The 15,149-nt window shown below is 38.6% G+C and overlaps 1 protein-coding gene across 2 annotated transcripts in view; it reads left to right on the plus strand.

The window, feature by feature from the left end:
• NUBPL (NUBP iron-sulfur cluster assembly factor, mitochondrial) overlaps nt 1–15,149 on the plus strand; it is a 183,547-nt gene that overhangs the window by 138,279 nt on the left and 30,119 nt on the right. The gene's annotated exons all lie outside the window — the stretch shown is intronic.

Consider the following 15,149-nt stretch of genomic DNA (forward strand, 5'->3'; position numbering starts at 1 on the left):
TGTGGTAATGCTGCTGTTGTAGCTATGGCAGTCTAAGGAGAGAAAGAAAGCAAACAGGGCCTCCAACACAGAAATCCTTTTTCTGGGTCTGGAAAATAGCTTAGATGCTAAAATGCTTTCTGCTTCTTCCAGTGCTGTAAATGGAAGGAAAACATACATTTTCTTTCCACTTGCCTGGCCTTGCTTCAGACATACATACAGAAGAAGGGAGTTAAATGGGTTGCATGCAACATAAATTCTTACCCTGGACAGAGAAATGGGCGCTATTTTTTTAGCAAATCTAGTTCTAAATGTATAAACTGGTTTAAAAAGAACCTCACAGATTTATTCCTACCTATGCACTATAAAAATACAGTAGAAAAGACTAAACTCTTCTCTAGTGGTGTGCTGGATAAAAAACCAGTGTTTCCTTAGGCAAAATTACCAAGGTTGGTGTTTTTTGGTTTTTTTTTTTTTTTTTTTTTTTTTTTTTTGTTTCTGTTTTTTTTTTTTTTTTGTACTTTCTGTTTCTTGAAGTGGCATTTACAGCCACAGGAAATAAAGAACAAGGTACCTTAAAACATCCTTGTAAACTTTATAGAGTAATTTAAAATGAAGCACAGTAGCAATTTATTTCCAAAATAAGAACTTTGTAAAAAATTTGGTCACTCAGGGAAGAATTCCCTCTCCTTAGCCAGGTTACATTAAAATGTATAATGCCTCTTCTCTGAAAGGCCTCATGCCCTCTGGTTTCCTCTTTTCTCCACTCATACCAACTACTTTCATGGTTAAAATATTCATAGTTAAAGCAGTGTGAGGTCCAGAAACTTAATCTTCATGTACAGGGATGATATTTGCCATTGTTTTAGCAGCTGCCTAAAAAAAAGTCCTACAGTATTAAACAGAAGCACTCTGTTTTCAGCGTTGTCCTTATTATGGAAACTGTTTGGATACTAAAATGAAAATCAATTGCAAGCAGGAATTTGTATGCCTGAGAGAAGAATTCTAAAGCCTCATTTTTACAGCCTTCAGTTTTGTGAAATATAACATCTTAATACAGATATTTTTCTATTATCTGAAGTTCAGAATAGAATTTCTGTTTTAGATTTCACCTCTCTGAAGAACAAAACAATCAACACAGTCCATCAGGATCACAATACAATTTTGTGTCATCCAAACTCAGTGAAGCGTTCACGGGCAGTGAGAGCGCTTCAGTAGGACAGACAGTCGTTTTGGTGGTCAGGGTATTGCACGTGTCAGCATGGCAGCTGCTGTGCTGTGAAAAGATCACTGTGCATAGAGCTCAGACACAAACAAAGCTGGCCAGGAGACATGTTAAGTTTGCTGTGGCCAAAGAGATTAGATGCTTCTGCAAAAGTAAGTCAACATTGTGATGCGTTTTGCATTTTTATTAATTTCATGTGCGCTTCATTAGACAACCAGCTCATAAATACACTCCTTTTTTGAGAACAGTCTCGGTACAGTTAATGTGTATGAGCACTGATCAGTTATCTGATGAACTGTGTATTGCAACAACTGAAAAAAATGTCTTTGAGATGAGTTATAGCTTTGCCTTACAAAGTGTTAGGAAACTGAAGATAGTGAATAAGCCCATCCAGAACATCTCAGATCATAGCTGAACTTGCTGAGACCCTGTCCTCACTTCCAACCCAGTGTTTGCCCCGGTGCTTATGTGGTTGCAGACCAAATTGTTACAGAGAAGTGATGAAAACCCATCCTATAGGAAAAGTCATTAGTTCATGGTTAGATCAGCTTTCTGGTCAAGCTGATCAAGGCTAGGGACACACAAACAGGAATAATGGGGAAAGACTTAGGTGGATTTAAATTGCCTTTGAGGTACTCTCTGGGGTTGCTTTTGCATTCCATTGTTAAATTTCCTGAGAAGGGTGTTGGAAGACCAAACCTGTTGGTGTATATTCAATGAAATTTGTGGCTTTCAAGAGGAAGGGTCCTGGAAAGCCCTGATATGAGAAGGCTTCTTCACCTTGGTGAGTGGATTTAATTCCTTTTTGGATTTCTACAGTGTGAAAGGTAAAAAACAGAAACTCCTTGCAGAATGTCTGTCCTTCCTAGTTTTTCATAAGTCATTTTTGTTCCATACCTAAAGAAAATGTGGCCTCTCACGCTGCCAAACCAGTAGAAAACAGCACACACAGGATCCCTGTCCCTTCTGTACCATGGCAAAAGCACTGCATCCTGACTACAGTTTGTGAAGTCCCACATTGCTGTCACAAGTGACCTGTCCTTGCTCTCTCATTATTGATGCATTTCCTCACTGCAGTGGAAGATTCTTTACTCACAGAGATTTTCAGCACATGACTCTCATCCCAGTGAATCAAACACTGTAATATAAAGCTCATCATTTATCAAGCAGGCACAGGGCTGAATTCAGATCTGGTGTAATGGCTATATAAAGATTACTGTACGTGCAGTTTTTCTGGGTCACTCTGATTGTGGCAGTATAACGCTTCACACGAGCTGGGCTGATTGCGGCTGGCGTGACAGCTCTAGCAATGTGAGATATTAGTGTATGCTGTTTTACCACCACACCTACAAACTCAGTGTGCAGCAGATTTGATGAATGTGATGGTGTAAATCCTGAGATGTCTATAAAAGCATTGCAAGCATTACAACTGGGGAAGGGTTTTCCCCAAAGCACTGGCAGAGGTGTATGTACAAGAAACTAGATTTGGATCCTGAGCTTGTTCCCTAACTCATGAGAACTTGTGTGAGTTTTACACAGAGAGCATATTGGTCTTGTAGCAAGAACACTGCACTTTTGGAATCAGAGGTGCAAGAGGAAGAACACCAAACATAATGATTCTTCTCAAACACAGGGAATGTCGTCATGACAAAAGACCAGCTGAGTAAGGAGGCAAGGATTATTAAAAAGAATACATTGCACTCAGGGAGCAGGCCTCCTCTTCTTTACACACTGCTCAGCCATCAGAGATACAAAGCTCAAGGCTCATCAGCGTTCCCCCATCTGGACTCAGTGTCATACCTAACAGTTTGTAGTTCTTTATGATGAAGTCTTTGCTTCTCCAAATAAATAAAACTGTTCACATCAGGTATACCTGTTGAAAACAAAGATGTGTAGGTTTGTCCAGCTCCTGACTCCGCTGGAGGCTCTAAAACTGAGGCTGGAGCTGGCTGAAAACCTGGGGAGGGAAGTGACGTGACAGAAGCAAGTGCGCTGCTATTGCTGTCTCGCTGCCTGCTCACCGTTTGGCTCCTTCCTCTCACCAGGTAGAGCACCTGGGCCAGTACAAAAGGGTTTCCGAGCTCTGATGGAGCCCCAAGCCGTGAGAGGGCTGCGTGTCCCCGGGCAGGAGCTGGGCACTGGCGGCAGAAAGGCGCGGGGAGCACGGAGCCCTCGGTGGAGCCCTCGGCAGCCGCGCTGCGCCAGCTGCGGCCCCGGCTGCGCACACCTGCGCTCGTACCGCTGTGCGCCAGCACAAACTTCCTTTCTTGAATATTCTTCCAGCGCCGGTAATGTCACTAGGTGACCTAAATCCTTCATTCACTCACGCTTATTTTTAGTGAATGTCAGATAAAATAAGAGCATCGCTGTGCAGGGAAGAAAAAAACCGACTGTATGAACTTTTCTCCTAGAGGTGAATGGTCTGTGGGGAAATTAATGTTAATTTTTAATCAGAAAATCACAATAATATTTGACTGCCACTAAAGTATTTGCATTTCAAGTGCAGGGGAAGAACTATAGATTACTCTTAAATGCATTAAGTAAATAAATACAAAGGTATACAATACTGCTTTTGAAATGTGTAATTTAAGTGTAAGACAGCTGAAAACAAAGCTGCAATTCACTTATAGATGAAAAAGGAGAGACATTAATTCATATAATTAGGCAGTTAATTGTCATAAATGTTATTTAAAGATTCTAATCATAATCATGCATCTCCAGGTAAAAACTTGGAGACTATTTAGCATTCATAAACTTATTTATTCTAATCTATTTATATATTCTAATACATATACATTATATGAGCATATAAATATATATAGCTCTATACACACAGCCCATCCATTAACATAGAGTCATCTATTGTAGCTTTTCAAGTATTGCAGATTGTTCTATAAGTCTCCTTTTCTTTCCCTTTCAGATGTTATCAGGTGTGGTAGAAAGCCTCACTGCAAATGAAAGCGAACGTCGCTGTTTAAAAATAAAATTCCATTCAGTCTCTTTACATGTAAAACAAAAGTTATGTATGTGTATGTAGACATATATATTTATGATTACAGTGTTCATAATGGTAGTATGGAAAAGCTGAATGTCTACCTGAATGTAGGAGAAACAGCTCTGCTGAAGTGATAAGTGATAGCTGGCCTCAAGTACTCCCTGTATGCAAACTTTTTGCTGGCAGAATTTAATCAGTGTAAACATTTTTTTCATTTTGAATGGAGCATAAAGAAAAAGGATCACTAACAACAGGCAATGAAGTAGAAAGATAAAGTACTTGAAATGAAATAATGGATTAGAAAATGGATTTTAAAAGTTTTTTTTTATTTCTATCAGGAATCTCACCATTAATTCCAGGCAACAATATTCACTGTGTCAGTTCCAGGTTTCCTGTAAGTTCACGTCTGCAGCAATCACCATTTAATCAGTGATGCAACAAAAGGACTTTCTAGATGTTAAAGGCTAGGCTTTGTTTTACACAGGGAACAGCCTCTGCACTGCAGTTTAACAGTGTGTCTGGGACCATGGATCTGTGAACCTGCTGCCCCAGAGCTTTGTAGTGTTCACATCCAGGCCTGAACTCCATGGCATTGGTCTGTCAACCTGGGCAGAATTTTACTGTCTAGATAACAATCTCTGATTCCCCTTACTGTGCTTGCTACACATGTTCCAGTGAGATTAGACACAGGATTTGTCAGGGACAGCAGATCAACTTCACTGAGGTTGAAGTAAGAACAATGTATGTGGTCAAATCAATTTATAGACACCTTTTATTTCTTAGAGGAACGGTATTTTGTGAAGTGGATTAGTAGTAGAAAAATGCCTTAACTTACCTATTTTTGGAGGCATTACATAGAATTTCCTGTGCATCACTTAGCATTGCTCATGGGTAAAACAAACTCATGCCCGTAAGAGAGACATGCATAAAAATGGTCATAAGAGTATTTGCTTGTTAAAACCTGCTTGGACTCCATTAACTGTAGCAACTCCTGCTTGGTGTCGCTTGCCACCTGCTAGTCCTCAATTAGCCCATCCCCTGGGAGCTGAGCTGCACAGCTCTGCACTGGCTGGCACATGCTTATTCCCATGGCTGCTCCTCATGGCTCCGGTGAAAGCGCTCGATGCTGCACGAGTGCCCACTCCAGCTCCTAGTGGCTCTCCAGAGGGACCAAGAGGATGGACTGTGTCCAAAGTGTTAGGCAGGAGCCATGCCCTCAGTGGAGGCAGCACCTGTGCCCAGGACCCCTGTGGTATGACAGAGCAGAGAGGCTGGGTGTCCGTACGCTGGTACATCCAGCAGGAGCTGGGGCAGAACTGCATACTTGGTTACTATTAACTAATTTGCCACTCCCAATGGCTTTTATGCCAGCGTAGATGTGAGAGAAGCTCTTGGTCAATTTAATGCCACAGTCTTAAAAGCCTAAATCAAGAACATTTTCTTAATAGAGCTTCATCTGCAGCTCATCTGAGTGGAATTTGGATAAAGACAATAACTGAAACTTTTCCTTTATGAGAAAACATTATCTTAAAGCACTGCTAGAAACATTGTCTAAAAATCTCTCAGTGCCTGTCCAGTTCAAGAAGTGCCTTTGCAGGTAGAGAGATGGAAATGTTTCTGCTAGAGGAGAGCTGTCCTGCTGTAATTTGGTTGTCTTTGTCATTCAAATGTTGCTTTTTCAAAACCAGACTATCACTGCAGCAGCCTACTAGAGCTTTCTCATGCTGGAACAAGCAATAATTTGCAGCTAAAATAACCAGGCAAAGTTTAAAGACATGATCTTGAATTTTAGGAAGATGAATGAAGTTTTCCTGCTTTTTGGAATAGCAGTACCGTTTATTATTGCCTGTAGTCCTTATGATGATGTTAACATGGCCACGCTCATAGGAAGTAACCGAGGAAGTGACCATTTATGCTGTTTTGCCCAAAAGTCTCTACAGCATGTGGTTATTTATTTATCCACTGCAACAATTGCTCTATAAACACACAGTACATTCTTGGAGGGAAACGAGTCAGGATCTCTCAGCAGGGAAGAGAGAGCCCACTAGTGAGTCCCACCCAGCAGAGGCAGCCAGCCATTGTTCAGGGCTGGCCCCGGCTATTGCACGGGGGATCTCGGCCTGGGCTAAGCCCAGCCCAGAAATCCATTCCTGTGCCAAAAGTCAGCGTCCTCCCAGGCCAGATGAGAAACCTCAACTGAGGCAGGTGAAGCTGTCCACAAGGAAGTGTCCCATTTTTGTACTGCTATCCATGTTAAATAAAAAAGTGTGAGAAATTAAGCATAGAAAATGATACGAAAGTAAAATGGTTACTAAAAGGATACAAATTCCATTAAGCACCAGCAGCACTGACTTCAGTAAATAGAAAGGTCATCTTTCTGCCTCTGCCTCATTCCCAACTGCAGCATGACTCAGAAGAACAAACAATTCAATAGATTTTGTTAGATACTTGCATGCATTCTGGGGTTTTTATTACTTGAAATTTAATTTGGTTCCCTGATTGTACCACAATCCAAAACCTAAATACTTTAAAAAATCAGTTGTAAACAAAATAATTTTTTGCATATGTTTAACAATCAAATGTCCTGATTTCAGAAAGATTTCAGCCACAGATCATTTTATTACACATTGCTGCTTTAAGATAATAAGGGAAAGAAGAAGTGAAAAGAAAAAGCCATGTTAAATTTGTACAAGTATTGAGAGGTTGAAAGTGCATACACAGCAGGTGTGTATGTGCTTCACAGATAACCCTATCAGTGGTCATGGTTGTCATAATCTGAAGTGAAGAGGAATAAAAGGAGAGCTGGGCACCACCAAAACTTCACTTAAACCATTAGATTTGGGCTGCCTCTCTCTGCAGGGCAGGCTTCTTTCCAAATATTTTCTGCCCTCCAGGACAGGCAGCAAAATCTAATCCTTGTGACCTTTCCTTAAAAAAAAACAGAAGTGATGTTTGCAGCATGGTATTTGTATGCAGGGATTAGCTCTTGATTTCTTGCTTAGTACCTTAGGGTATATTTTTAAAGTACTACACAGAATTTTGGTCTCACTCGTCAACTTCTATTGACTTTAAACCTCATGAGTCACTTTGACAATATATCCCAGAGGTCTTTTATCTTACACTGGCTTTAATTTAAATTCCCCTGCTTTTGGGGGTTTATTTCTGAATTTAGGGTTAGCTTGCATGGGAAGCTGTCTTTCAGGAGGATTTTACTATATTAGAGATGTTCTGCTTCCAGGCTATCCCAGTATTATTTTATGTTCTCATTTTCTTTGAGGGGGAAAAAAGGACATTTTTGTTAGTATCTGCAATTTCTTTTACTTATTTAGTTTATTCATGCCAGCAATGGCTGCATTACCTCAATGTCAGTATGCATGGCCCCCTTGTGAATGCTATTGTAACTTATGTGTAACTGTAAAAGTATGTACTTGGTAAGACCCACAGTACAACAAAACCTAAACTCTGTAGGTAAAACCTAGCAAAGCATTTATACATTATTTTCTTTGCAGAATGGCTATTTTCTTCTCTCTTAGGAAAAAAATCCTAGCTGATTTTCCATATTAAAAATGCCAGTGAATCATATGATGTCATAAAGCTCTGTGGAAGGGATATGCTGCTCCATGGCAGCTGGATGCACATCAAGTCCTCTGCCTGGTAATCCGTTAAGGTGGCCAGACTGGTGGATTGGTCATTATGTATGGCTCTCACATAGAAGTTAAGTCCAACAGAGACATATACAAGGGTAAGCAAGACATTTTGCCAGTCCCTAAAAGGGTTTTCTCATAGTTCACTTCATTAGTCTTCCAAAATGGTAAAACAATAAATCACATTTAGAAAGGGAGCTCAGTGAGAGACAGATCTGTGTTCTGCCAAGTATGGATGACAGCTCAAGTTATCCTGAGCTCCTCTCATTGACTGGTAGTCCCAGGTGAGCTAAAAGGCAGGACAAAGAGCAGCTTCCTCAGCTGGAGAAATCCTGGGCAGTGTTAACCACCTCTGCCAGGCTGTGCCACCATGTACATCTGGGTAGAGCATCACACAAGTGTGTTTACAAAGGCTAAGTATTTCCTCTGAAGTGTTTGACAGAAAATAAACAGCTGCAGTGACTGGCAGTAAATTCTAGCTTCCTCAATAGCATTCTGGTAACAATGGGAAGAGGAAGGAGAAGCCAAATAAACAGTACCTCTGTTATAATTGGCACAATAGTCTGATTTCTCCTCTTGTGTCTTATGTGGTCATATACAAATATGCAAACAGCAACAAATACTGCCTCACTACAGACAACTCTTCTCTGTCTGGGAATTCAGGTAGCAAGATGGTGAAATTTCAGGCTGAGCTTTTCTTTCAAAATAATTTTCTACTTTGCCGTGAATTATGAGCTGATCTTCCATTTTCTCAGTGTCTTTCTCATCTAATGGACAAAATATTGCTCCAGGATTGGTAAGTATATTGAAAACATTAAACAATATCAATGAAATTATTATTTTTATTGGGCAGAGAAAGGAAACTCTGTCTTTCCTTAGTTCTTGCCAGGGTGATAACTATGACATACATGATATTTCTACACATCATTATCAAGAGTACTAGTTTCATTAAAAAACCATTTTCTCTAGCACCACTAGCCATTTCTTATTTGATTTTTTTGAATCAAATGCTTTACTGGCCTCCAATCAGACTAGGTATACTGCACTACCTTTGGCTAGAGATGGCTGTCTTGGGAAAGGAAGATAAGATTTTGTTAGTATTTAACTATTGATCAAGCTCGTGTTATATTCCTTTCCATTTCCATTACACCTTCAGTTTTTACTGTTTTCCCCTTTGAAACACTTTTTACAGCTTTGCATTTTGTTTGGAACAGTTTAATGGGCCTGTCATGGTCCCAACCACTCCTTTTTCTCCTTCCCTGCTACTTCACATACACCTATCACATGCATGATTTTCTGGTTAATTAGTAGCATTCAACTGAATACTACTGAATAAATTCAACTGAATTTATTTCTAATATTTGGTATCAGATCTGGAGTTTTCTGTGTCCCTCCTTTTGAAATTCAGTTAAAGAGATGACTGAGCCCTTCAGATTTGGACATTGACTTCCAAGAACAGTTCCATACCCTTTTTCTGACCTGTCCTTTGCTTAATTTTAGGAATTTATATATGTGTCCTTTAATAACTCTCCCTTAATGTATAATCAGCCTAATTTTCTCTTTCCCTGCTTTTCAGTTTTAGTACTAAGGGACATTGATTTAATTTCATTTGAATATTGAATATATTGACTTTATTCTTACATCTCCTGATCAGCAAAATGTTTCTTGGCTGACTGTTGTTTTTTTTTTTTTTTTTTTTGTCATTTCCTTATCTTCAGTAATGTTCTTCAGACTTTTCCTACAAACCTCTGCCTTAGTGTATAAATTCCAGATAAAATTGGCCCCTTTGACTTAATGGCACTCCCACCTTCCTGAAGATAGAGGTGAGCTGTTTTGCTTGCCTGTCTTCACTAGTCCCCTCACTTCCTTGAAGTTTGTCCTTCTGAGCTTGGAGCTTTCACTATTATGAGTATTGCAGCTCTTGCAGTAATAATAATGTAGTGTAAACATCCATGGCAGCTTTGATTTGTGTTACCCTTACTGCTTTAACTGCAGCAGTTAGTTTAAGTTAGTTTTGTAAGTTAGTTTTGCTTCGACTAACTTACTCAATTTCTTAGGTAGGTTTTGCACCCTGCCCTAGGTGCAAATAAAACATCCTCCAGGATGTTTTATTTCAACCTCTGCTAATGCCCCAGTTTACTGAGCTACAGCCCATGCTTCTTGTTTGTCCTTTCATTCCATTTAAATGGCATCTGCTTCAGACCATTCAATTCACAGGTTACTGTGACCAAATTATTTCATGAATGTCTTCACTAATAACAAAACTATTCTTAAAATAGAATTCTGTCCAGTTGTTTTTACAGATATTTGGTAAAAATATCAATTGGTTATTGTACTGGGTAATAGCAAGCCCTTGAATTATTAGTGGCATTTCCCTCTGTCTTTTTGTTTGGAAAGCTAATGTCACTTACAATTTGTCTCCTTCCAAAGCCACAGATTTCTTTTAATGTACATAGAATTTCCTCTAAATAATTTTTGGTCAGAGGAAAAGTGGTTTTGACTAGATCTCATTTTGTCACTTGTTCCTTAGCAGTAGTCTCTGTTTTGGCTGCTCTTTTTTCTACCATCTGAATAAGGGGATATGTTTGCTCTTAAATATCTTCATTTCTCCTGTGGTGGAAGTTACATCACTTGTTCCAGATCCAGAAGAAAACAATAGATGGCAATTTCTTTGATGGACTTTCTGCTGCAGTTTGGTATCCTACGATTATCTTTGTGTAGCATCAACCCTGACCCTAATGAGCAATTTCCTTTTGTATCCTCCTAACTGGTAACAAGTCTTTGCAACACTTCTCTGTGAATCTGGCAGAGATATTGACTGTAGCATTTGCAGGCAAGCGGGGACTAATTGTGATTGAGTTGTAGAAAAGAGGCATTTCAGGGATGTGCTCTTAAGTATTTCAGAGTTAAAGTGTAACAAAGAAAGCCAGGGATAATTCTCTCAAGGTCACAGAATAAACCACATTCTTGTCCCTATGCACTCTCTACAGACATGCTTTCAATGAAAGTCTGATCAAAAAATAGTATCTTGATCAAGTCATGCTTTATTTATAGAATTTGTTTTGTTATTTCTTTATTTATTTTGTATTCTCAAAATTTATGCTGAAAGGTTGTAAAATTGGTGCCTGGAAGCAAAATCAAAGAAAATTCAAAGAATAAACATAGAAATTCTCCTTGCATATTCATATAGAATAAATATTCCACATTTTGTCACTCTATTAAAAATATTTTTTGCCTTAATTCACAGACAGTTCGTGGTTAAGTTTTAGAAAAGCTAGTGGATTTCTAGTCACTCTGTTTAAATGAACATCATGTTGAAAGGTAACTAAGTAGATTAACAATACAACACAAGGATTTATGTTCATTGTAATTTTATTTCAATATCTGTGAAAAGTTTAGTTCTTTTTATTACTCTTTCTGAAAGAAGCTAAAATTACAGTTCAAGATTCACCCTAATGCATTTTCATTTTAAATCAAGGTTTGATTACAAAGTCCAATGGAAAATTATCCATTCAGAAAATCTAAATCTCCATAAAAATGTTTATTTTTGAGCAGTGTTCTTCAAAGTTAATACAAGGTATTTACATACATGATTGGGCATTTACCTACATATCCAGATATTTTTATTCCTTTTTCCACTTCGTGTATATACAGGGAAAGGCAAAAGAAAAGAGGAGAAATGTGAGACAGAAAATTGAGAAATCTCTGCTTTGATTGCTGATAAAATATTTTCTCCAGAAGTCACTAGTGTTCATTGAGCTTGTAGAGAGGTTTAGCCACCACCATCAATAAAATATTTCAATGGTTTATAATCTCAAATAGTGAGATCCTTTCAAATTTGTTGCCTCTTTCTGTTACAAAATCTGCAGCTGGCTCTTCAGTGTGCTTTGCCTGATATATTATGTTAATCAGCTCCCTCATTTTTGCTAGGCAGCAACCACTCCTTCAAAAATCCCACCTAATTGAGTGCTCTATTTTGGGGTGTTTTGTCTTGCAGCTGGGAAGCCACATTTTTTTTTGCCAGTAATTTGTAGTCTCTGCTTATAAATGAAACAACTTTGTAGCTTCCTCAAGCTGAGTTTTTGGAAGCTATTTGTCAAAGTATTTTTTGTAGTTCAAGGCAGAAGCCTCCACTGCGGAAGTAACGAAAAACATTTGGCAACTAGTGGAATTTGTTGATAGTGTTTTTTCTGGTTTTAATCATAGAGGTGGTCTCCTCCTGGGAGTTTCCCCTGTTATATAAATCTTCTGTAGAGAAGACATTTCATGTTTCTCTCTCGTAAGACATTCTGGATTCTCCAGGTTCTTCCTAAAAAGTCTCTTTGTTCTCCTGTGGCCTCCTTTTTAAATTTGTTGATTTATTTTTTTTTACCTATGAAAACTATACATATTCAACAATACTTTAAGAAGTTTTAAATATTCTCTCTTGTGTTTTTTTTTCTCCTTCAAGGCTTTAATTTTTGTTTAATTTTATAATCTCTGTGTTATTAAGGTTTAATTCTTAGAATTCCCTGCAGTTTCATCTTTATAAGAACAGTCTTCTGGTTACTAGTGGTTCACAGTGCTGGAGAGATTGCAAAAATATTGCCATGTCCTTTTCTCTCTCTGAAAAACTGCCCGAGACAGATTTTTCTCAAGCCTGTTTCATTTCCAATTTAGTCAAGCCACTAGGCTGCATCAGTAATTCTTCCTCAGTTAAGATTGTTTAAAGCAAATACCACATTTTCCTATTAAAGTATCTCCCTATTTCCCTCTAGAGAAGCACTGCTACTGGAGACTGCAAGGCTGGCTGCACAGCATTGTGCGGTATCAAGTTTTCCCTCACCAGCCATGAATAACCCCATTCACAGCCTTCAGTACGATTATGTGCTTTCAGATGAAGGTTGGCTGAGGGTGGTGGACCTGTACAAATCTTGGGTATAGGGGCATAGACACTGAAGACAGTGGGGAGTGTAGTTTTTCTCTCTAAGCAATGACCTTTTCAAGCCTTTCGTTGTGCTCTCTACCACTTTGCCAGATGGGCACAGGGTGGGTGGGCATTCTCCTCTTAAGGGATGGGGCAGAATCCTCGGGGGATCCTCTCCTTTGCAGGAGAAGTCCCACGTAAGAGCTCTGCCACAAAGTGCCAAAGGCAGGAAGCATAATGCAATGTATTGGGATGGGATTTGGTGCAAATTGAATGGTTAGGAGTTCAGTTGGCCGACATCTGGAGGTGGTAGAGCTCTAACCGGGCGCAGCAAACTATAATTATCTTTATCTTCTCCTAATATGTTCCATGTATCTTTTCAAAATGGGAAATTTTCAAGGGAAATACTGACCACTTCCCTCTCTGTGAGCAGGGTGCTTGCTGGACTGCTGGGGCCACAGAAGGCAGGCAGTTGCCTTCTGAGTTACTTTTTATTTAGATGTTTACTTACCTCCTATTAATAAATAATGGTCTAAGAAGTTATGCCTGTGATATTTATGGCCTCTTCTGTAGAACTGAAAGATGTATTTTCTATCAAAAAGTGAATGCAGAGTGCTTCCAAAGGGTCTTGACTTTGGTGAAAAGACTCTTTACCCAGGAGACAGCCTAATCTTTTAAACTTCCTACCCATGAGCCTGCTTTTTAGATAATCCATCTTTGCCTGCTAGCATGCTGCTCTTGATAATGAGCCTGTCGTGACATCAGGTTAAAATGTATCACTACAATTAATTTCCATAAAATATATTGTTCAGAGGATAATGAGAACTAAGTCCTATTTTAAAGCTGATCAGGCAGCTCAAGACAAGAATCTAATTCTTTTAATGAAAACCGTCAGACTTTTACTTCAAAACCAACTATATTCCATTAAAACTGTGATAAAAGCCTGCAAAGTAGAACAAAAATATTGCAGCTGGGATTTCTGCAAAGTAAGAGGTTTCTTATATTGTTTCAGCATGACATAATGTGAATGTGATGGATTAACTCTGTCTCCAGACACATTTGCACCTGAAGTTTTGTTTTTCTTCCTTCCCGTTCATATAATTAAAGAAATTTGGAGCCAGACCCAAGAAAGGGCTTCTAGTCACTTTAGGTGGAATTCAGATGCCTATATCCAACATTTTAGTGCTTAAAACCTCTGCTTAATTTTCCAGCTGATCTTGAAGATACCAGAATTCTTATCTTTTGATCTAAAGTTTGCCAGTTTAGTTTTTCTTTTTTTTTTTTTTTTTTCTTTTTACAAGCTCCAAAGTATCTCTGTGATCAGATGCAATCAAAATCACAAACTGGACAGTAGACAGTTTCCTTCTTAAGGGCTTGAGGCTGCAGGTATTTCTGGAATGCATTTAATACTACTAACCCCTCTAAAAATAAATTTGTGGTAGCCACAAATTACTCTTCTTGTAAGGCATAAGAAGAAGCACATGCCATTTCTTCTTGCCTGGGGCACTGAGGTGCCCTAAGAGAGCCTGGATTGGTCCCTTCCTTTTGACCATGTGAGGAAATCAGATTGTGCTGTCAATGTATGGCATATTCTGAATGGGGAGAACCAAAGAGGAGCAGAAAAGAGATTAAATATTTCACTGAGCTAGGGAAGAACATTGAAGGTGGTAGAACTTTGTGACTAGGAAGTTAAGGTAAACCTCACAGATGCTAGGGAGGTAAATTATGCTTCCACATATATTTTTCAATGTTCAACGTAAAGCACTATTTTATATTATGCAGTATTTTTTTTCCAAATTGATTCAAGGCAAAATTATTTTAAAATTGGTATTATTGTATAATGATGCTGCCTTCTGATAGAGTATTGTTCTTTTGTTTGTTTTAAAAATAATGTAATGGCAAAGGGTGCAATAAAAATACAAACCAATATAGGAGGGGTAAAATGAGTACAGAATGATGTGGTGTGTTTCTTATTTCTCACATGTTTGTAACTCGCAGTCAAACTCTTTAGGAAAAGTAATGGTGCTAGAAATATGATTATCTCATCTGTATGACATGGAAATAATTTGTGATTCAGGTGATGTGAATAGTGAAACCCAGTATCCTTATTATGAATTAGCAGTTCAAACACATTGAACTTTTAGGAATATAATTTTTTAGGTATAAACTTAGAGTGGGATTTCGTATTGTTTAAAATATCAATATTTAGGATTCTCAGTGAGTAATAATTTCCTGTATGTAAGAGGAATCATCCTAAGAGATGTCACTGGCAGCCTGGCTGTGTGTGTTATCAGAAGCTCTGGTGGGCACTCTCTGGGTGACAGCCCTCACATGAAATTAGGGAAATTGATGGGTTGGTAACAGTGCCATATGTCACTATGGTGATATTCCTATCAACTC

The sequence above is a fragment of the Lonchura striata genome, chromosome 5 (genome assembly GCF_050655825.1).
Source record: "Lonchura striata isolate lonStrDom1 chromosome 5, ASM5065582v1, whole genome shotgun sequence".
NCBI classification, from domain to species: Eukaryota; Metazoa; Chordata; class Aves; order Passeriformes; family Estrildidae; genus Lonchura; species Lonchura striata.